The sequence below is a fragment of the Hemicordylus capensis genome, chromosome 1 (assembly GCF_027244095.1).
Source record: "Hemicordylus capensis ecotype Gifberg chromosome 1, rHemCap1.1.pri, whole genome shotgun sequence".
Taxonomy (NCBI): domain Eukaryota; kingdom Metazoa; phylum Chordata; class Lepidosauria; order Squamata; family Cordylidae; genus Hemicordylus; species Hemicordylus capensis.
In genome coordinates this window covers 149,059,609-149,084,073 of record NC_069657.1, presented here as the reverse complement: position 1 = coordinate 149,084,073, position 24,465 = coordinate 149,059,609, and the positions used below count along the sequence as shown (strand labels likewise).

General features: G+C 45.5%; 1 long non-coding RNA gene across 2 annotated transcripts; it reads right to left on the bottom strand.

Moving 5' to 3' along the window:
• Positions 1-4,853: 4,853 nt before the first annotated feature.
• On the bottom strand, positions 4,854-24,409 carry LOC128336092 (uncharacterized). Of its 2 annotated transcripts, none has more exons than XR_008311833.1 (4): positions 23,081-24,409; positions 22,642-22,721; positions 19,088-19,161; positions 4,854-9,291 (listed from the first exon to the last, which is right to left on the bottom strand). It is a non-coding gene; the product is annotated as an uncharacterized LOC128336092 (long non-coding RNA). The 2 variants fall into 2 exon arrangements; XR_008311832.1 differs by lacking the exon at positions 4,854-9,291 and adding an exon at positions 18,319-18,549.
• Between the last annotated feature and the right edge of the window lie 56 nt (positions 24,410-24,465).

Here is a 24,465-nt window from a genome sequence, read left to right as displayed (position 1 = left end):
CAACCACTGCCATTTCTTGACAAGAAAAGCTGCACCTGTTGAATTTCTTGCTATTACTCAGCTGCCGAGAAAACTGGTGGCAACACTATGGGGAGATTCTGTGCCTGGGATAGCAAAGGGAGGTTCTGTGGATTAAGGACATGAATTAAGGCTGCAGAGGGAGAGGCGAGATACGGTTTTGAGCTTCCACCGTAGCATGATAGTGCAGCTCAAACATTTGGAGGGCTTCTCAGTGGCCATGCTAATGGCTGTCATATATATATATTTTTCCCCCATCAGGGTCTCTGGGGTCATCCACCAGGAGCCCTTTGATGGCCCTGGGCCCTTAGCCAGTGCAGCCCTGGACAAAATAGACAGGTCCCTGGCCCCATGGAGCTTATAATCTAAAACAACAAGGAGGAAAACAGCACAGGGAAGGAGGGAGGGAGGGAAGGGCTCATGACTGACATTGGCAAGCAGATATGATTGCCATCCAGGTGCACTTGGTCTGGTTCTCTTCTCCATTGGCACTGCTTCTGTACCTCTAAAAGAATGCTGCAGACACAGTACAGAAAGGCAAGAGTATCCCTGACTGCAATCCTCACAGGCAGGCAAGAAACTGGAGGTGGGAGGTGAAGAGTAATCTGTAATTAGTGGGGATATGCCAGGGTGGAAGTCAGGTGGCTGTGGAGGGGCGAGGAAGGCATGCTCTGGTGCTGTTTTCCTGCCTGGGGCTTGTGCCCTGCAGACTAGAGAGAAGCAGCTGACAGATGCACTGCAGACCTAGAGAGAAGCTATTTCTGTGCTTTCCCCAGTATGCTCAGCTGGGTCCTGGTGCTGGAAGAAGCCACCCCTGTGTGCAGGAAGGGCGGCTTGCAGAGTTGGGAGTGGAGGGAAGAGAAGACAACCATTCTGTTCCTCTGGGTGGCAGCCAGCATGAAGCATGGGTGCAGGTCTGTCGGAGGCAAGGAAATTACCACGGGCCTCATTCACACCTAATGGCAAACCGTGGATAGACAAACCTGAGGTGAATATCTGTACCCATGAATCACATGGCAGATGTTTGTCCAACATGTTTGCCCGGCAACCTCTGGTTTCAGGGCAGGAGAGTCACTCCCACTTCCTGGTCAGCCGAGGCTGCATCCCAGCAAGCTCCGTAGCGCTCACGTTGCCAGACTGTGGTCAAGGCAGCAGAACATCTGCAGGGCGGCAGCCATTGGCCACAATCTTCAAGAGGCAGGCCAAATACAACTGTGCCTTTCCAGGATGAATGGCCCGCCCACCCTCGGCAGGGAAAGGGCATTTAAATCCCTTGAAATGGCATGCAAGCCCTTCTCCCGACAGCAGTTGCACTGCTACCCTTGTTAAGAGCCCCACAGCGAAATAGTCTTGCACACGTACAATTACTGGCACTGGGGGTGGGGGATGCCAAGGGGCATGATTTTTCTGTTACCCCAGGAAGGGATCATGACGACTTCCTAGGAGGGAATATGTATATGAGGGAGGATAAAGGATCCTGGGGTCTGGTCCACTGTGACTAAGGAGGCTCTTCTGATGGCAGAACCCGGCAAAGCAGTCCAGGAACACTCAAGCACACTCCTGCCCCCCAGTTGGCTTGCCACCCAGGGATTAGCCCTCTCTTGAGAGGACCAGTCCATTAGGGAGGACCAGAGGCTCAGTGAGCTTTGGCCTTCTATTGGACTGCTCTCTCATGAGGTAGGCCATACAAATCAAGGGGGCCCCACTTGTGTGGGGCTCCCATTCTCTCTGGTGAATAATAGAACTTGTACACCGCGACCCCCTCCTCTCCAGGCAACCCTTTCATAATCCCAAGGAGTAGTGGCCGGCGGCCGCTCCATGTGTCCAGGTGGGCAGACTAGGGAAACGCCGAGACCGGAGATAGATCATTTCTCTCATTCAAATTTCCCTGGTTTGGACTGGCATTATGGCATATGCAGACTGGCCAGCATGGAGAATCACAGAAGGGATCCCCGGTTATCAGTGATTCTAGGAAAGTAGGGTGGCCATATCAGGCAAAAACTAACATGGATATGTGCCAGTGGACAATCAGACTGGCAGAGGGACTGCTTGGACTGCTTCACTGCAACAGTTGGCAAGACAGGGAAAGGTGTTGTTGGGGTACCCCCGCCCCCTTGCAGCTTGCTTGTGTTGAGCAACTAGGCTGGGCACAGCAGCTGCCATCTGGCCTACATGCATGTCTCCATGGCCTTTCACTCTCATGAGAGAGCAGTCCGCTCCGGAGCAGCCCCTCTCCTCACCACACAGGAAGAATCTTTCCATTGACTGGAGGCAATACTGCTCCTGCTGGGTGGTTCTTCTCATGAGTAATGCTACAGAGTGTGTGCTTGCCCTCAAGGGGAAGGGGCTGGGCCCAACTTCATTATACCAAAAAATAAAAATAAAAAATAGAGCCTTGCCATTCAAGAATTCCTGGGTGGGGCTGTCTTTTAAACCCAACTCCAGGTATTGTTGCTCTGCCATGCGTTATCTTTGCAGCGATCTAATCGGGTGTATGTGCATTGTGAACACACTTCTTTGTCGAGTCATTTTTGGAGGGTAAAACTCATAGTGCCCATCTTGCCTCCCCATCCATTTCTCTTCTGACTGCCAGAGTGGGGGGAACTATTATTATTATCATTATTATTATTATTATTACATTTATATCCCACTCTTCCTCCAAGGAGCCCAGAGCAGTTTACTACATACTTGAGTTTCTCCTCACAACAACCCTGTGAAGTAGGTTAGGCTGAGAGAGAAGTGACTGGCCCAGAGTCACCCAGCTAGTTTCATGGCTGAATGGGGATTTGAACTCGGGTCTCCCCGGTCCTAGTCCAGCACTCTAACCACTACACTACGCTGGCTCTCGAGACACAATGGAAAGAGGGCATCGCCCAATGTGACTTTCCCCTCTGATAGGCTGAGAAGCTTGGGATGGGAAAACACAGCATCCATGTGGCCAGGCAACAGCTTGAGAAGCGCAGAGACGGCGGGCAGCAAGTGCTCGGAGAGGCGGACAGCAAGATGCGCGGCAGGCATGTTTTTGGGCTGGTCTGGGTCACCCTCTCTATGATTTCGGTTCCAAATACAGCACGGAACTGTGGTTATAGTGACATCTGTAATGCAGGGGCGGAGCCACCATTGGGCCAACGGGTTCAAAGAACCCGGGCCGGTGGCCAATCAGAGGCCGCAAGAGCGGCCCCGACATGCCCCCCATGTCTGACGTCAGACACGGGGGCGGTAGTTTAGCTCCCGAGCGGGGGCCACGTGGCCCCTTCGGGAGCTAAACAAAGGCTGGCACTGCAAATGCAGCACCAGCCTAACTAGCTCCTGAATGGGCCGCGTGACCCCTTCAGGAGCTAAGACTGGCGCTGCGTTCGCAACGCAGCCCAGGAGCGGCTCTAAGAGCCGCTCCTGGGCTGCGCTGCGAATGCAGCGCCAGCCTTCGTCTAACTGCTGAAGGGGCCGCGCGGCCCCTTCAGCAGTTAAGCTGTTGCTGAACTCCCGAACGGAGCCTCAAGGCTCCGTTCGGGAGTCAGACGCGGGGGGCGGGGCTATTGGGGCGCCTGCCGCAGCCACACACAGCCCGCCGCCGGGCTAGCTGCAATGGGATCTAACACTGCAGCCTTCAATTCTCAGATATTGGAGCAGCAAAACTCACTACAAACCAAAGGTTCAAACTGGAGTTTGGTGAAGGAAACCACTGGTCACTTTTGCCTACACGAATTCCAATTTCTGCCCTATCAACTCCAGCTTGGCATTACTTGCAAATGGGGCCTTGGCTCTTCTGGAATGGGAGGTGGATTGGCTCTTATGACAGGGCTGAAACTCCCAGCATGCATCATGGGTTAATGATGCTAAGGGGGGTGGGGAGTGTATCCTTGCCTTTCTGACAATCAACCATCTAGCTTTAAAAGAGCCTTTGCTTCCTCAGCAATGGAATTCCTCCTAAATTGCCAAGAGAGTAACTTCTCAGATCCTCTTTGCTCCTGTCTTAGAGAGAGAGGATGCACCGAGCAAATCACGCACCCTCTTTCCAAGTGCCCAGTGTCTCCTGCAAAGGGGAATTTGCACATCTTCCCTGCAGGGGAAGGCAATGCATGTGGATGTGTAACTTATACATCATCCAGGGTGAAAGACCTCCCTTTGTGTTTAGCACCAGAAGTGTAGAAAGAAGATATGCAAATCCCTTGCACCTCTTTCCCTCCACTTCTGTCTTTCACGCAAAACTACCCACAAGATAGCACATGCGTCTTGTTAGGGTAAGAGTGGGAGGCCAGGTCTAGTGGCTACTAATCCTGATGGCTATAAACTTTGTTCATGTTCAGAGGCAGGAGGCCTCGGAATAGAATGCCAGTTGCAGATGAGCAGAGGCAAGAGAGGGCGGGAGGGAGCATGCCTTCATCTCCTGGTTGTGTGGCTTCCCAAGGTATCTGGCGGGTCCTGTGTGAAACAGGATGCTGGACTAGATAGGCCTTGGGCCTGATCCAGCTGGACTGCTCTTATGTCCAAATGTTTCCTCCCGGGGCAATGCCATCTGGGGTGAGAGTAACTTTTATCACGAAAATGGTAAAGAAGAAGAGGTTAAGCCCCCAGTCTAGACAAGGGGTTCCCAACCTGTGGAACTCCAGATGTTGCTGAACGACAACTGCCATCATCACCAGGTACAATTTATCCAGTAGTTCAGCAACATCTGGACTACCACTGGTTGGGAACCCCTGCTCTAGTTCATTGTGTCCCCCCAGTAATTGCATTTTTGAAAATGTTCATAAGGGCCAAAATGTCACTTGTCACTTTGTCTGGCTTGACCCTAAGCCTCTTGTCATCACTAGATCAAGTCTCGTGATGGTCAGTAGTTTATTTATTTATTTATTTAACAAATAACTTTGCCCAGTTAAGTCCATTCCACTGTGTTTGCCAAATGGGTGCCAGGGCTTCTTATAGGTGGGGTGGGTGCGGGGAATCTGCTCCCACCCTCAGCATTCCATCCCAGAGTTTGATCCCCCTCTCTGTTAAGTCCCCCAAGCCTAATCCCTCATTGGCTTGTCTATGGTTTGAACTTCCAAATGCTGCTTTCTGTTTTAAAACTTGCACTCTCCACAAAGATGTGAAATGACTTTGTGCACTTCCCCAGAACCGCTTTGTCTCTTGACACAGAGAGGCACGTCTCTTACCTTGCAGCCTGTTATGGCTTCATAACTGGTGCCTCTTGCTCCCGAAGTCAGGCCTCCACTGGAGCTCCACATCCTACACCCGTCATTCTTGTATGCATATTGCACAATATAATTGCCATGTTGCACCACCAAACCGCAATTATGACATTATTATATATATGCGCAGAAGAAGAATGGTGGTGTCAGAAGTCCCCTGCTATTTCAGGTTGCTGACTGCTTTCTGCAGGTTGGCTACTCTCCACCGTGTCTCTGAGCCCACTCTGCGGCTTTCTACAACTCTCTCTCTCTGCAGCCCACAAGCACCAAGTGTTCCAAATCTACCTGAGAATCCGCCTTCTACATCAGCCGCCGTGTTTCTCCGGCCACCCTTTCCCACTGGGCTGTAGCTCCACCCCTTTCAGATGCAGAGGGCTCATGCTGCCCCCTGGTGATTAACAACAATGAAGGCTCCCCTCCCTCCCCATACACACACTTTTGCACTAGGACTGAGTGGACCTGGATTTGCTTTGCCCCAGTATTGCAATATAATACAATACAATGAATACTTATATACCGCTTTTCAAAAAAAGTTCCTAAAGCAGTTGACATAGATATTAAATAAATAAATAAATAAATAATGGCTGCCAGTCCCCAAAGGGCTCACAATCTAAAAAAGAAACATAAAACAGACATCAGCAACAACCACTGGAGGGATGCTGTGCTGGGGATGGATAGGGCCAGTTGCTTGCCTCCTGCTAAATAAAGATAATCATCACTTTTAAATAGAAGTGCCTCTTAGCTCAGTTAGCAGGGATCATAATTACCTAGTCCAATTATTGTGGCTTCCTTACAGTCAAAAGAATATTTCAAATACAATCATAAGCTCTTTTTACAACGTCCAATGTAGCAGTACCTTTTCCTCTTGTACCTTAGTCAAGTTATGTTATTTTGCCAGATAAACATTTTAAATAATAAAACTACTACTACTACTACTACTACTACTACTACTACTACAATGTTTAGAAACAACTGGTGTCAACAAAAACATTCAGATATTTAGAAAAAAAGCAATGCGCACGTAGAGTACACAGTTAACAATCAATGGCGAGACACTTGGACAGGTTAGCATTAGAAGAGGCATTTTCCAAGGGGACTCACTATCCCCTCTATTGTTTGTAATTGCCATGACCCCACTTTCACAAATTCTAAACAAAACAGGCCTCGGATACCAAACATCTAAAACATCAAGTTAAATCAACCATCTGCTGTACATGGACGATCTGAAGTTGTATGGAAAGTCCCAGTCAGAAACTGAATCACTGCTAAACACTGTCCGTATATTCAGAAATGATATAGCAATGGAGTTTGGACTAGACAAGTGTGCTGCATTAATAATGAACAGAGGGAAAATAAGAAAAACAGAAGGAATAGAACTGCGTGCCCAATGGAAGCAAGATCAAGAACCTGGAAGAGAAAGAACATTACAAATACTTGGGCATTCTCCATCACACACACTGAAGTTAAAAGAAAAATGGGAAGTGAATACATCAGGAGAGTTAGAAAAATCCTCAAGTCCAAACTCAATGGCGGGAACACCATACAAGCCATAAACACCTGGGCTATACCTGTTTTCAGATACACTGCAGGAATAATAGACTGGACCCAGGCAGAGATAGAGACGTTAGATCGTAAGACCAGGAAAATAATGACCATCAACCATGCTCTGCACCCCCACAGTGATGTAGATAGGCTATACCTCCCTCGCAGCTCAGGTGGAAGAGGAATGCTGCAAGTCTATCAAGCAGTAGAGGAGGAGAAAAGAGGCCTTGAAGAATATATCAAGGACAGTGAGGAAGATGCACTTAAAATGGTCAATAACGCAAAACTATTCAACACCAATGAAACAAAGCAGGCCTACAGGAAAGAACAAGTCAAGAACAGAGCAGAAAAATGGAAAAATAAGCCACTGCATGGTCAATATTTGCACAATATAACTGGAAAATCAGACATCACCAAGACCTGGCAATGGCTTAAGAATGGTTACTTGAAGAAAGAAACAGAGGGTTTAATACTGGCTGCGCAAGAATAGGCACTAAGAACAAATGCAATAAGAGCAAAAGTCGAAAAATCCACAACAAACAGCAAGTGCCACCTTTGTAAAGAAGCAGATGAAACAAGGGAACACCTAATCAGTTGTAAAAAGATTGCACAGACTGACAACAAACAAAGGCATGACAAGGAGGCAGGGATGATGCACTGGAACGTCTGCAAAAAATACAAGCTACTTGTAGCCAAAAATTGGTGGGACCATAAAATTGAAAAAGTTGTAGAAAATGAAGATGCAAAAATATTATGGGACTTCCGACTACAGACAGACAAACATCTGCCACACAATACACCAGATATAACTGTAGTCGAGAAGAAAGAAAAACAAGTTAAAATAATCGACATAGCAATACCAGGGGATAGCAGAATAGAAGAAAAAGAAACAGAAAAAAAATCACAAAATACAAAGATCTACAAATTGAAATAGAAAGGCTGTGGCAGAAGAAGACTAAAAAAATCTCAGTAGTAATTTTCGCCCTAGGTGCAATTCCAAAACACCTTGAAGAGCACCTCAACACCATAGGGGCCACAGAAATCACCATCAGCCAATTACAAAAAGCAGCTTTACTGGGAACAGCCTATATTCTGCGACGATATCTATAACAACAACAACAACAGCAATGTTGATAATAAAATTCAGCCATCCCAGGTCCTTGGGAAGGACTCGATGTCTGGATAAAACAAACCAGTCAATAACACCTGTCTGACTGTGTAAACAAGAAATAACAATAAATACATAAATAAATAATAATAATAATAATAATGCATACAGTAAGAACACATATTTTAAACCAAAAATAAGATGCTCTGAGCTTCCATGGAGATCTGACTAATTCACTATCAGAACCAGAATGCTGCTGGAGTAGACTGAATGATCTAACAAGGTAATTCATAGGTTCTTATGGCAATGACAGGACAATGGAATGAATCTTACATGAGTCAGACCATTGGTCCATCTAGCTCAGTCTTGTCTACACTGACTGGCAGCAGCTCTCCAAGGTTTCAGGCAGGAGGCTCTCCCCGCCCTACCTGGAGATGCTAGGGAGTGAACCTGGGACCTTCTGCTCTTCTACTGAGCTATGGTCCCATCCTCTAAGTGGAATACCTTACTGTGCTTACATATAGTCACCATCCAAAGGCAAACTGAATTTGAAGTTGTGCAAAAGTTGATTTCAGCTCCACAATACATCTATAGGGCAGAGCGCAAAATACAGAAGCTGATAAGACCAGCTTTTCTGGCAGTTAAATGTTAGGTTTTGGTGGCTAGGGTTAAGCTTTTAATTGGAAATCAGGCTGTAGTGTACATTCTGTCTAATATGATTTTGGCTTTGCTATTTTATGTGTAATTTATCTCGTAATCCTCCCCTCACCAAGGATGAGGTAGGCTACACAATTAAGTTGCTTCAGTCCCATGGAGACTATTATCTGTTATCAAACTTCTGTCCATCTATCTGAGATAGACAGACAAATCCAGAAGAGATTATGGAACTGACATTTCTGGGAAGTGTTTGCATTTTCAAGGGAGGCATATGGCATTCAAAAACACAAAGATGTTTGAATACCACCTAGGCTCTTAGAACAATAGAGCAATGGGAGCGGAGTACAGTCTATACAGATGCCTTCCCCCTCACCTCTTTCACCCAGGAACGCTTTAAGTCTCACATACAATATGACAAAGTTCCCAAGAAATCAGAGCAATTCCCAACCTGCCTAAGCCACACTGCACACTTTGGGGTGCCTAAGGGGACCCCAACATACTGGAATGCTCCCTGGCCCCCCTTTCCACTCAAGCACTGCACCAGACCTGGCCCAGCTCTTGTCCTTGCCTGCCATTTAACTTAGCACTCCGTGTCCTTGGCAGCCTTCCAGTCTATTTTGTAACCAGTAGCGTTTCTGTCCAAAAGAGGGGATTTGTGGAAGACAGTAAACAGCAGATCCTGTTCTTTCATTTGCAGGGAGCGGAGGGAGAGGATAGAAATCCAGACAGTGGCTGACCCTACCAGAAGGAAGTTGCTTCGTGATGACGCATCCATACCTAGGAGGAGCAGAGCAGGGGCAATGTCACACTAATTAGTTTGGCAAAGCCGTAGAGGGCTGAAAGTCATTATTATTATTGTCAAAGCAAATACTTTATAAATATACTTTATAGAATGGGGGAAAGGATGCTAGAAATATTTTCCTTTCACATATATTGAAATAGTTTATTAGCTGCCTTGGACTTTCTGGAAAGGTGGGATATGATCTTTCATTACATAAATGTTGGTTGGGGTGTGCCTGTAAGGAGATAGTGACATTCAGATAACAAAGCATATGTGCTTCCTTACTGAAACAGTATGAAGGGGCAATTTTCACTGATCTCTCCTTCCCTCTGAAGCATTTGGTGCCACCTGAAAAATATGTCCCTGAGGATCACACAGCCCTCAGGGACATATTTTTGGGTGGCACACAGAGCACTTCAGAGGGAAGAGGAGAACAATGAAAATCCCCCTCCCCCACCTACACTGTTTTAGTCGGGAATGCAGCAAACTGGACATGTGCTTCTTTTACTGCATGTGTACTTCATTCAGCTGGATGTTAGCCACTAATGGACATAAAAGGCATTTCTTTAAAGTAAATGCACAGTTAGAGCCAGCATGGTGTAGGGATTAGAGGATTGGACTAGGTCTGGGGAGACCCGAGTGCAAATTCCCACTCACCCATAAAACTTGATGGGAGACTCTGGGTCAGTCACTTATTTCTTGGCCTAGACTACTTCACAGGGTTGTTGTGAGGATAAACATAAAACCATGTACCCACTGTGGTTTCCTCAGAAGCAGAGCGGGATATAAATGTATAATTATATTATTATTGTTGTTGTTGTTTACATAGTAAGACAGGTGTTATTGACTGGTTTGTTTTATACAGACATCGAGTCCTTCCCAAGGACCTGGGATGGCTGGATTTTATTATCAATGTTGTTGCTGTTGTTATAGATATCGTCACAGAATATAGGCTGTTCCCAGTAAAGTTGCTTTTTGTAATTGGCTGATGGTGATTTCTATGGCCCCTATGGTGTTGAGGTGCTCTTCAAGGTGTTTTGGAATTGCACCTAGAGCGCCAATTACCACTGGGATTACTTTGGTCTTTTTCTGCCACAGCCTTTCCATTTCAATTTGTAGATCTTTGTATTTGGTGATTTTTTCTATTTCTTTTTCTTCTATTCTGCTTTCACCTGGTATTGCTATGTCAATTATTTTAACTTGTTTTTCTTTCTTCTCGACTACAGTTATATCTGGTGTATTGTGTGGCAGATGTTTGTCTGTTTGTAGTCGGAAGTCCCATAATATTTTTGCATCTTCATTTTCGACAACTTTTTCAATTTTATGGTCCCACCAATTTTTGGCAACAGGTAGCTTGTATTTTTTGCAGATGTTCCAGTGTACCATCTCTGCTACCTTGTCATGCCTTTGTTTGTAGTCAGTCTGTGCGATCTTTTTACAACAGCTGATTAGGTGGTCCACTCTTTCATCTGCTTCCTTACAAACGTGGCACTTGCTGTTTGTTGCTGACTTTTCTACTTTTGCTCTTATTGCATTTGTTCTTAGTGCCTGTTCTTGTGCAGCCAGTAATAAACCCTCTGTTTCTTTCTTCAAGTTGCCATTCTTACACCATTGCCAGGTCTTGGTGATGTCTGATTTTCCTGTTATATTGTGCAAATATTGACCATGCAGTGGCTTATTTTTCCATTTTTCTGCTCTGTTCTTGACTTGTTCTTTCTTGTAGGCCTGCTTTGTTTAATTGGTGTTGAATAGTTTTGCGTTATTGACCATTTTAAGTGCATCTTCCTCACTGTCCTTGATATATTCTTCAAGGCCTCTTTTCTCCTCCTCTACTGTTTGATAGACTTGCAGCATTCCTCTTCTACCTAAGCTGCGAGGGAGGTATAGCCTATCTACATCACTGCGGGGGTGCAGAGCATGGTTGATGGCCATTATTTTCCAGGACTTACGATCTAGCATCTCTATCTCTGCCTGGGTCCAGTCTATTATTCCTGCAGTGTATCTGATAACAGTAGTTCGGAAACTTCAATTAGTTCAGAATGCGGCAGCCAGATTGGTCTCTGGGGTAACCCGGAGAGACCATATTACGCCTATTTTGAAACAATTACACTGGCTGCCGATATGTTTCTGGGAAAAATACAAAGTGCTGGTGATTACCTTTAAAGCCCTGAACGGCTTATGTCCAAGTTACCTTGGAGAGCGCCTTCTTCTGCACGATTCCCACTGCACATTAAGGTCATCTGGGGAGGTTCGTCTCCAGTTGCCACCGGCTCGTCTGGTGGCGACTTGGAGGCGGGCCTTCTCTGTGGCTGCTCCGGGGCTGTGGAATGCGCTCCCTGCGGAAATCCGTAATTTGAGTTATCTGTTGGCCTTCAGGAGGGCCCTTAAAACACATTTGTTTGGCCTGGCCCTTCAGGGCTTTTAAAAATAAATAAATTATTTTTTTTAATTTTTAATTTTTAATTTGATTTAGGGTTTTTAATTACTTAACACCCCCCACCCCCGGCTTTGTGCAGATGGGAGGGAGTTTGTCCCAGCCTGTCCTGCACGAAGACCAGGAAGGGTTCCGTTTGACCCTTTTGGTCAAGAGGCGGGGTTTTCGGCCAGGATTGGCCGATCCCCGCCCCATTCTCCATTCATTCTCCATTCTCTCTTCAGTTGGGACCAGGCAACCACAGGAGAAGGAGCTCTCCCCTCCCTCCCCCCCCCGGTACAGAGCGGGTCTAGCGACTGGCCGCCTGAAGGGGCCGAGTAGGAATTTTTTGCTCCCAACGCATTGGCCACTGTTGGGTTTTTTTTCGCCTACTCCGTTCTGTGTCCTGGGTGCGTAGTTAGAGTTAGGTCAGCCACAATGGCAGGAACAGTGCGGGCGGGGTGGTAATTTGAGGGTTAGAACATCAGTGAGCACCCTTGGATATCTAAAAGGGGTGATTGGTTGATCGCTCCTTTGTAGCCTGTGCGGCACGGGGAGAATGATTGCCATGAACCCTGCTTCAGGACTTCTCCAACCTTTGGGCTGTGCGGTCCGGGGTGGATGAATGCCTAGAAGTATCCAGATCCTCTCTTACAGAAGGGGGGGTCGGCTTTGAAGGAATTGGGTGGAGTGTACCTGCCCATTCCCGAGCCAGGGTGTGTCGCCCAGTAGGGCGCTGGGTAGGATTTCAGAGTTCTGACCTGCTTCTATTGGCCCGCACTGTTCTCTAAGGGTGATTAATCACCTGGTGTTCCACTCTGCCATGCTTTGTGTAATAGTTAACAAAGTTGTGGCCCTTTTCTTCTATACTAAGTCTACGTGATTTCTTGAGCTGGGGTCTGGGGACAATGTTTAATTTTTGTTTTAAAATGTTTTTAAATTGTTAGTTGTTTTATTGTTTTTAATTTGTTTTAGCTTTTCATTGTTTTATGAGTTGTTTTAATTGTAAACCACCCTGAGCTATTTTGGAAGGGCGGTATATAAATTAAATTAAATAAATAAATAAATAAATAAATAAATAAATAAATAAATAACAGGTATAGTCCAGGTGTTTATGGCTTATATGGTGTTTCCGCCATTGAGTTTGGACTTTAGGATTTTTCTTACTCTTCTGATGCATTCACTTCCAATTTTTCTTTTAACTTCAGTGTGTGCGATGTTATCAGCCTGGAGAATGCCCAAGTATTTGTAATGTTCTTTCTCTTCCAGGTTCTTGATCTTGCTTCCATTGGGCAGTTCTGTTCCTTCTGTTTTTTCTTATTTTCCCTGTTCATTATTAATGCAGCACACTTGTCTAGTCCAAACTCCATTGCTATATCGCTACTGAATATATGGACAGTGTTTAGCAGTGATTCGATTTCTGACTGGGACTTTCCATACAACTTCAGATCGTCCATGTACAGCAGATGGTTGATTTGACTTGATGTTTTAGATGTTTGGTATCCAGGGCCTGTTTTGTTTAGCATTTGTGAAAGTGGGGTCATGGCAATTACAAACAACAGAGGGGATAGTGAGTCCCCTTGGAAAATGCCTCTTCTAATGCTAACCTGTCCAAGTGTCTCACCATTGATTGTTAACTGTGTACTCCACATGCTCATTGCTTTTTTAATAAATATCTGAATGTTTTTGCTGACACCAGTTGTTTCTAAACATTTTAGTATCCATGTGTGAGGCAATAATCGAAGGCTTTCTTGTAGTCAATCCATGCAACACTTAGATTGGTTTTTCTTCTCTTGCAATTTTCTAAAATCATTTTGTCAATCAGCAGCTGGTCTTTTGTGCCTCTGGTGTTTGGGCAATTTCCTTTCTGTTCAACTGGAAGCTGTTGGTTAGTTAAGAAGTGTTGCATCACTTCATCTGCTATTATTCCAGTTAATAATTTGAACATGGTTGGCAGACAGGTTATCGGTCTATAATTACTTGGAACTGCACCTTTTGCTGGGTCTTTCATGATGAGATGAGTTTTCCCAGTTGTTAGCCATTGTTCAATATCACCTCCTTGCAAAATGTGATTGAACTGTTTTGATAGTTGTTTATGGAGGCTTGTTAGGTGTTTAAGCCAAAAGCCATGCAGTTCATCGTCGCCTGGAGCAGTTCAATTTTTAATTTTCTTTGCTCTTTCACTTATTAATTCCAGTGTTATTATTAGATCTTGCATTTGTTGGTTACATTTTTTGACCTCTTTCATCCAGCCTGCTTTTTTATTATAATCTATTGGATTGTCCCAGAATTTTCCCCAGAATTGCACTGTTTCTTTTTTATTTGGTGTTTCTAGGTTTCTTGCAGTTTCTCCTTCTATGCTTTGGTAGAAACGTCTCTGATTCTACTGGAATTGGAGATTCTGCCTGTGTTGTGTGATTCTGGCTTCATATCTGCTAATCTTCTTTGACACTGCTCTTATTTGCTGCTTTATTATTTCTAGGACTTCTCTAATTCTCCTTGAATCTAGGTGGTATTTTTGGATCAGATACTGTTTGGTGTTTTCATTCTTCAGCTTCTTGTCTTTCATATCTTTCAATTTACTAGCGTCTGATCTAAGCCTGGATATTTTATTTTCTAATCTAATCTTCCATTTAGGTGATGTACTGCTTTCTTTTTTTACAGGTCCACTGATCTTATATCCGAGCTCTTGTGTTGTTATTGTTGCTGCACTGTACATGAGTTGGTTTGTTTCTTGCAAATTCTTGGTTGTTATCTCTGCAAGTGCAGCATTGACATCTTTTAATGCCTGAGCAAGTTGTTTTTTGGCAACTGTTTTTAGAGCTGGAAGTCGAACCCTGGTGGTTGTTTGGTTCATGTGCTCAGTTATTTTTTGCTTTAGTTCTTGTTGCTTTTCTGTTAAACGGCATTCGGGTTTTTGAGTTGAAGGCAAAGGGAAAGTTGCTTGGTTTTGATTTTGAAACAGTTCAGTAACAGTGGCATCCTCTATTTCCAACACCTCCTCCACCTGCGCCTGAGCAACTACTTCAACTGGTGGTAATTCTTCTTCCACATCTTGAGCCTGTGTTGCTCTTTGCAGTTCTTCCAGCTCAACTCCTGTGAATACTTTGTTTCTTATTATGTATCTTCTCTGGTCTGCTAGCCTTTGTTCTGTTATTTCTGTATCTGGATGCTTCTCTTTCCAAATTTGGTACATTCTTTTTAAATAACCTCTTCTAGTTGGACTAGACTTGTAATAGCAGATCATTATTTCCTTGTTGGCATTCTTCGTATATTTTTTCCCGGTTAAGCGACGTTTCTTCCAGTAACTTTGCAGTCTCCAGCCCTGGTTGCTCAACTGAAGATCCTGAGTCCTGTTGCCCACTTGCCACCAGATGTCCAGGGACTATAGCACCTGGCGCGGTCCTTGTTGACCCGGGCGACGACCGATCCGGTATAGATTTATTAAAGTTACGTCTCACCATATTGTTGATGGGAGAGGCACTCTTTGTCTGGCTCCTCTGGTGAGACCTGTCCAGTATGGTTGGACCTCTGGCATAGCTCTCACCTTCCTCAGAGCACACAAGCCCCACAACCACGCCAAGGTAGTGCCTCACTGGGGGTTTGTTGTTGTTGATGTTGTTGTTATTATTATTAAAGTTCAAATTCCCATTGAGCCATGGCCCTCCCGAGTGACTCTGGGCCAGTCACATATCTCTCAGCCTAACCTTCTTCCCATATAAGGCAGGAGGGGAGACTCAGATTGTATTCCTATTGCACTCCCTGCAAAGGGAGATCCATAGACAGAGGCCACATTTCCAGGATTCTTCAGCACGGAGCCAACAGGGAGAGTAGACAAGCTCTGAGTGGGAGTGCCCCTTGTGGTGTTTTTGGTTAATCCATTCCTTGATCCAGGCCAGCTTCTGAATGGGGCTTTAGTTACTTGTATTCCAGTCCTGGAGTAGATGTGGGGCTAACACACCGTCAGTAGTAAGAACACTGAAAAAGTAGTCTGCACGTGCCTCTCTGTACATATGATCTATTTCATTTATCAATATTCCTGATTCCACTACTCCCTTGGCCTTGCATACCACAACTCTTTCCCTTGGATTCTACACCACAACTATCCCTGAACTGTGATTACTTATAAGAGAAACTCAGAATTGAAAAGGGCCACAGGTCATTCAATCCAACCCCCTTGGCCAACAGAACAGTGGCACAACCCCTTAATCCCCATTCCATAAAGAGCCAAGGGTCAAACCAGACAAGACACAAGAGAGAGGCACTATCAGCATGACTACTTCTTTGTAACAGCAGAAGCAGGAGACCACAGCAGCCCTAGCGGGAGGATGGGTAGAAGCAGTGTTTCCTCTAAGAGGGATTCCCAGATGTTGTTGACTACAATTCCCAGAATCCCCAGCTGCAATGGATTTTGCTTGGGGATTATAAGAGTTGTAGTCAACAACATCTGGGAATCCCTGTTAGAGGGAACACTGGGTAGGAGACAGAGCTACACCTCAGGAAACTGCCATGTCTAATCTGTCCACTGCCACAAACTGAGCAGCTGGCCTCAGGCAAGCTCTTTCATCAGCTGAAATGGTGGTGGACTCTCAGCTCCAGGCAGCCTTGGAGGAAACTGATTATCTAGACCCATTTCAAATGGGTTTTGGGGCAGGGTTTGGGGTGGAGACTGCCTTGGTCAGCCTGATGGATTATCTCCAATTGGGAATTGACAGAGGAAGTGTGACTCTGTTGGTCCTTTTGGATATCTCAGTGGCTTTCGATACTATCGACCATAGTATCCTTCTGGAACGTCTGAGGGTGTTGGGGGTGGGAGGCACTGTTTTACAGTGGTTCTGCTCCTACCAGATTTTGAAGAGCAACGGTCTCCAATCGACACCATCTGGAATCTGTCTGATTCCAGATGGTGTTGATTGGAGACCGTTGCTCTTCAAAATCTGAGCTTAAGTATGATGTCCCTCAAGGTTCCATACTTTCTCCAATATTTTTTAACATCTACATGAAACCACTGGAAGAGATCATCAGGGGATTTGGAGCTGGGTGTTATCAGTACGCTGATGACACCCAGATCTACTTCTGCATGTCAGCTTCTTCAGGAGCTGGCATATCCTCCCTAAATGCCTGCCTGGAAGCAGTAATGGGCTGGATGAGGGAGAATAAACTGAAGCTTAATCCAGATACAACGGAGGTACTTATTGTGCGGGGTCAGAACTCTAGAGAGGATTTTGATCTACCTGTTCTAGATGGGGCCACACTTCCTCAAAAGGAAAAGGTTTGTAGTCTGGGAGTACTTCTGGATTCACACCTCTCCCTGGTTTCTCAGGTTGAGGCGGTGGCCAGGGGTGCTTTCTATCAGCTCCGGCTGACACGCCAGCTGCGCCCATTTCTCGAGATCAATGACCTCAAAACACAGGTACAGCTGTTGGTAACCTCCAGACTTGACTTCTGTAATGCGCTCTACATGGGGCTGCCTTTGTACATAGTCCGGAAACTTCAGTTGGTTCGGAATGCAGCAGCCAGGTTGGTCTCTGGGTCATCTCAGAGAGACCACATTACCCTTTTACTGATGGAGCTACACTGGCTGCCAATAAGTTACCTGACAAAATACAAAGTGCTAGTTATTATAACTTATAAAGCCCTAAATGGCTTAGACCCTGGGTATTTAAGAGAGCACCTTCTTCACTACGAGCCCCACCGCCCACTGAGGTCATCTGAGGTTGTCCGTCTCCAGTTACCGCCAACTCATTTGGTGGCTACACAGAGACGGGCCTTCTCGGTCAATGCCCCAAGATTGTGGAATGCTCTCCCTGCTGAGATACGATCCTCCCCATCTCTGGCAATTTTAAAAAAACACCTGAAAACCCATCTTTTCGCCCAAGCTTTCTCAGCTTTCTCAATTTTTTAGGTTTTAATCTCTGGTTTATTTTTAAATTTTTAAATTGTTTTAAGTTTTTGTATATGTTTTTAACTTGTTTTATGCTATTGTTAACCGCCCAGAGATGAATGTTTGGGGCGATTTGATAGATAAATAAATAAATAAATCTGGTGAAAATATCTGGGTTACACTCCAAAGCACGACACAAAGATATTCTTATTTTGGAACTCTTTCCCCTCACACTGCAATGCTGATGAAAATTGCACCCCTCCAAAGCTGCTGATTGGTGCCTGTGGGAGTTTTTCTGAGGCTTAATAGTAGCTTGGGGCAGTTTTAACTGAGGCCACACCATGAGGGGGAAATATGAAATACCCCCTTCCTTCATGCCACAGTCTCAATCCAAAACTTGCTCCCTCTCCTTCAATGTTGGGTAAAAAAAATTTAAGATGACATTTCCTAACCCTAATTATATATCAGTGCTGTGCAATAATCAAAGAGTCTTCCTCACTTTATCTTGCCTCCATTTCCCTCCCCTTCCCCTGTTGTGTCTCTTGATATCTCAGCTATTAGCCCCTTGGGGCAGAGACCTCTTATCCAAAGCTCTGAATGCCACCTAGCTCTCTCCCTTCAAACTCCTGTAGCGGCATGCTTGTGAAATCCAGTATGCCCAACAGGTGGCGCTGCATCCTCACCATTATGTATGAAGTAAGGCAGCTGCCTTTATTGAAACAGCCTTCTGTGGCATCTCCCTGCCTTTGTTTCTACAGCAGCAAACCCTCTCTAGGTCTCTAGGGAGAAATGCAAAGAGCTTGACAAGAAGTCAGATTCTTCCACCACACCTGTCCAGTGGTTCTTCAGGGCAAATGAAAGAGGAGAGATCAGGATGCTGTAATGCAAACAGTAACTCTGAAGACATCTCCATGCTGCAATGAGGACACACAGCACCCCAAGCCTACCAAACAACATCTATAGAAGGAGAGAAATATAGGTTTATGGTTGTGAGTTTGCAGTCCAATTAATATGGATGGGTTTCTCACTATGGCTCCACCTAAAGTGACACCTGGTGGGAGTCAGAACCTCTGGCAAAAGAATGTTAGGACTCTTTAATGACTGTTGGTGTTTGCTGCATGAATATTTCACCTGCAGGGATGGGGGCCAGAGAGACAAGTGCTTGGCAGTTTTAAGTGAGAGGGCCAGGGCCAGAGACAGCTGACAGTTTCTAGCTGGAGTTCTCTGAAACTGGGGGTGCAACCTTGGGGTCACACTCTCTCCCACACTAAGCTATCTTGCAGGATTGTTATGCAGGTAAAATAGATGCATGCTGCCCTGAGCTCCTTGGAGAAAGGGCAAGCTTAAATAAATGCACACATGCATAGATACCCTTAAACTTTGCACCAGCTGGAAAGAGGGAAGCCCAATACATATATCCCCCACCGTCACACACACACACACACACACACACACACACACACACACACACACACACATCAGTTAACATTCTTACCACATTTTCTTCCATAAGTGTAAAGCAGGGACATCCAAACATTGTGCCTAGGAATGCTAGTGTTCCAGAGAGAACTGTTAGGAATGGTGAGAAAGAAAGGCATTAGACAATGAAAGGCCCACAGATGCTGCCTGCTACATCTCTACATTTCATTTAGACTGGTAGATCAGGAATGGGGAAGCTTGTTTTCAAATTGCCAGGAAGCTAACTGGCTGATCTTGGGTCAATCACTATCTTACAGTTGAACCTACCTCACAGGGTTGTTGTGAGGATAAAATTGGGGGAGGGTAAAGAACCATGCATGCCACCCTGAACTCCTCAGAGGAAGAATGGAATATAAATGTCATGCATACATGACCTTAAATACATATTTAGAAGATGCACGTAATGAGGAAGTAGACCAGAAATTGTCCTTTTGTCTACAGAAATTAGCTGTGTGTGGAATGTGGGTCCTGATCTGGCCCAGGATTGTAAGGGGCAGCAAAGAAGGGATTAACACCTTGTAGCAAATCATCACTTCAGAGGCAAACAGCTACTCTGGGAGGATTTTCAGAGTGAAAATCATGCAGGAGTCCCTTCCTCATCTTGCATCTCATTTGTGATCTGGATTAGGCCACCTGCAGCTAATTTGTGATGATAAAAGAACCACTTCTGTGGTCTGCTTCCGCATTAAGCCCATCATTTAAATAAATGTCTGATGTCACATGTACTAGTTTGGCCCTAAGTGTCATGCATTCACTGCACTAGCCTCTGGACCTTTTAATCTGTTTCCCTCTAGCAGCTGGTAACCTTGCTGCATCTCTGCATTTGGTTTCATCGATTGTGCAGTGATGCAGAGTTACCTGCTCTCAGGCTCACTTCACTGTGATTCATGATGCAAAAACCTAGGGGTGAGATCTTAAGAATAAGGTAACTAGCCCTTACTCTTGCACACTCTAAAAGCAAACTTTTTGGAGCGTAAAAATGAAATGTGCCTCCGATTTTAGCTCCATAACCCCCCCCCCCGAAAAAAACAAAAACATGCTTCAGCTATAAGAAGTTTCAGAAACAATAGTTTTGAGCCAGCCAACTCTTACCAGCAGAGGGCAACATTAAGGTGGATCTCTACTTTTTGTTTCTGCGTTCTAATCTCAGGTGGACAAAACTACCAGATGTGTTCATTGAGTTATTGACATCTGCAGAGGGAGAAGATTTTGGAAGGGGCCAATTCTCCCCTTGTGACGGGCAGTGATGGGGACATCTGGCACCACCACCATCAACATTCTACACATCTTCTATAGAGAATCAAATATTATTATTTTATTTTTTACATGTATATCCTGCTCTTCCTCAGAGCAGTGTACATGGTCATTTTTATCCTCACAACAACCCTGTGAGGTAAGTTAGGCTGAGACACACGTGACTGGCCCAGAATCACCGAGTTTCATGGCTGAATGGGGATTTGAACTCAGGTCTCCCCAATCCTAGTCCAACACTCTATAACCACGACACCACACTACCTTAGCTGTGGGAAGCAGTGGTTCTTGCACTGCTCTCTCAGGAATGGCTTCATCGGAGTCCTAATCTGTTCTTCATTTTATTTAAGGGGCAATGGCTTTTTCTGATGCTGGTAAGGCAGGGCCAGCTATTGGTGCCATAGGATCAATCTGAGACAGCAAATCATGTGAATGACAGCAGCGTTAACCAGGACAAGCCATCCTGGAAAGTTAGATATCCAGGACACTGGAGCCCAGTTCGCACAAATAGCAGTTAAGATGGTACACTTGGTTCCTCTGGATTGTACCACTTCAGACTGCAGATAGAATAATACTCCTCCTCTTCTTTTTTTAGCCTACTTTCCAGTAGGCTTATGAAATCACCTGGCATTCCCTGTGTGTGTGTCCATCCCCCACTACCAACTTTGCAATGTCTGGACTAATATGAACCAAACTGGGTACAGTTGTAGGGACACACAGGAACACCTCAACGGCGTGATTTGCAATGATGTCATCCACCCCCATTCAAGATGGCAGATGTGAGAACATTTGAGGCACCATTGGGCTAACTTGTGAACTGCCTAACCGATTTGAACCAAATTTGCTACAGGTGTAGGGACACATAGGGGTGGCTCAAGGGTGTAGTTTGCAATGATATCATCCACCTCCCGGATTCAAGATGGTGGAAAAGATGGTATTTGAGGTACAAGTGGGAACTGATTTGGACCAAATTTGGTACAGTTGTGTGGACACATAGGGACACCTCAAATGCATAGTTTGTGATTATGTCATCCACCCCAGTTCAAGATGGTAGATACATGAACGTTTGAGGTGCAAGTGGGCTAACTTGTGAACTGCTTAACCGATCTGGACCAAATTTAATCCAGTTGTAGGGAAGTTGTAGTGAAAGGAAAACAGGCAGATTAGTTCTTACTAGAACAACACATTTTTTAATCCCTGCACATAGAAAACTAGATGTCAGGGAGAAAACTAGGCTACAATCCTTTTTCTTGATATCTAGTTTTGTAGCTTCCAGGATTGATTTATGGTTTGGAGGAGCATTTAATAGAACTGTGAACCATTGAATAGGGCCTGTATCTTTATGTGCTTTGAGCAGTGTCTCACTTTTAAATGCTTCACATATGATTGTTGTTATTATACTGTGTAAACGGTATAAGTGTGAATCCAGACACAGGTTTATCACCTCATCTGCCATTTGTGAGCAAAACTAGGCCTGAAACTTAAGCAGATGTTTAGCAAACAACGGAAGACATGAAATGCTGACTCCATGAGCACAGCACCAGCTCAGTCCCTGACTGGTTTGGAAAGACGGGAGGAAGCAGCAACCCTGCGATGTGTGCCTTCGCTACCTCTGAGTGGCACCCCTTACCCTGCCATGGCTGGTTATTGTAGTCAGTATTCTGTGGTTGCTATGCAACCACAACATGCTTCTTCCCACTCTCCTTTTCTTCAGACTCAGCAAAATAACTGGATTGGGCTGGATTGCAGGCACACACCCCAAACCTTCCATTAGTGAGTTCTATTAGAGGCAGCTGTTTCATGGAGTAGGGTGGAGAAGGGGCGAGAGGGAGAGGTGGAACTACGGAGCCTGAGTTAAGAGATTAATAATACTGGGGGACAGACAGGCCAAGGAGGAGGGAAAGCCCTGAAAGAGACTAGAACCAGCCCCAGTTATTATATTACAGGAGCTGCGATAGGCCTTTCTCCAGTAACGTGGCTTGTGTGGGAAGGGTCTGTGGTGTCCTAGGAGTTTTGCTGGCAGCAGCAGCAAGGCTGTTACCTTCAGACACCTGGGCAGGAAATAATTGTCACTTGTTCTGAGATTAAATAATTGGCCAGGATACTGAGGGGATAGAGAGAGGAATCTGTCATTGCAAATAATATTAAACAGTGTGGAGAAGAAGAAATGGCAAGGGAAGGGGGTGGAGGGTATTATCACCCAAGCCGCCGCCCTCATTTTGGTTCGTTCAAAGACTACTCTGTCCTACTTCAGAAATACTCTTCACTATGTGAAGCTGATTTCTGGAAAGAGGGAACTGGGATTTGCCTACCAAATACCTTTGTTTTGATGGTAACTTTAGGCTGTGACTATCCTTAGCCCAGGATTCTGTTTCCAACAGTGGTCAGTTCCAGTTGCCCTCAAAGAAGAGTAGAGAAATACAATGCAATAACAGAACAGGTACATCATTGATGATCATTCTCAGTCTGTAGTAATTTTAAGTAATTCAGCTATCTGCACAGGACAAGCCCCTCAACCCCCCCACCCGCATTTTACAGAAAGGAAACTCGAGCACACAGGCCATGGCTCACTAGGAGCAGAGCTGTGGATGGACCCAGAAGAGTCTCAGCCCATTAAAGCAGCTCCAGAGGTGACAGCTATAGTATTTTAGCAATCCACTTGTAAATAAAGAGACACATATACACACACAAGCACAAATCCACCGATCACACATCTCTGTCTGCTGTGTCCAAGATGTTCCCCTCACCCTTTCCTTACTCATCACAGCACAGAAGGTCTTTGTTTTGTCTGCCTGTTATCAAGGAGACCTGCCATCTCCTCCTTCAGCAGGATGGCTGGTGGGGGCGCAGGTGGAGAACCAGCTGAGGCCCAGGGCTGAGAACCAGAAAACAATGGGGCCAGCTGGGAACAGAGGAGTGAAGGGAGGGAGCAAGAACAAGATAAGATAGAGAGAGAGAGAAATGCAAAATATGTCAGGGGAAGAGATGGAGGGTGTGTAAAGAAAGCTACCGCAGGCCATGGGAAAGGAACTCTGCTTCTTGGGCTGCGGCCCGCCTCCTCCCCCAGCCCCTGGCATCAAAGCCTCCTCTCCTGTCAGTGGGAGAACTGCCCTGCACCATCTACACACCTGCATCCTCCACGGGGGCTACGTCCAGTCCAAAGCTCTCCACAGTATTTTAGCAATACCTTTTAGTTTACTGCCTCATCAAGCCTGACCGGTGACCTCTTCCAGTTTCTGTCTGTGGGTGCCAGTATAGTGTGACCTTTGGGGTGCCGCCCTCTAAGCTTGCCAACCCCAGACACTAAATTTGGGCTCCCTGGGCCCTGTCCCATGAACTTAACTGGAGTCAAGGCTCAACCCCAGAACTTGTTGCAATACTACCCCAACTGAACTTTGGTGCCCACAAAACAGACCAGAATGCCTAAAAGCATTTTGAAAATGTTTTTGTCTCATCCTGGACCCTGAATAATCCCCAACCCATTTAGATACAGCTCATGTTATGGGAGGGGAATTGATCTTGAACCCCCAGCACCCCTCTTTCGAGACATTAAGGACCACACTTCCAGTGCTTCCTCTGGCTCTGGTGACAAGTGTCAGCACTCCTCTTTTATGCTACATTTAAAATTAGTGCTATTTTCTTGGAAAGTGACACGGGCCAGTTTAGTTGTGGGGAGTTTTCATAAGATATCACCAGTAAGGTAAAACTCATGATAGCCTAATCAATTTCAGGTGGACAACAAAAACAGCATTCCTATTTCAAGGGAAGAATGCCAAAGTGCAGTTTACCATTGATCCTGGTAGTACCCTAAGGCTACCACTAGGAGGCAGATTTGCTCTTCTCTGTACTTTACCTGCTTAGAGAGGGTTGCTTCTTCGCTTGCAAGGATTACTGCCAGCCAGAATGTAGACTTCAACAAATACATGGGAGGCAGAGAGTCAAACTAGACATAGCATGGGAGTTCCCTGACTGAAACAACACAGATCTTTCCCCAAATACAGCCATAAACAGGCTCAATCTGGGTGGAGGGCACAGGGGATTAAATCCCCACACCAGTTCCCTGGCTTAGATCACCCCCAAGCTGCTATTAGCTGCAGAGGGGATATAAAGAGCCCCTGGTGGCGCAGTGGTAAAACTGCCGCC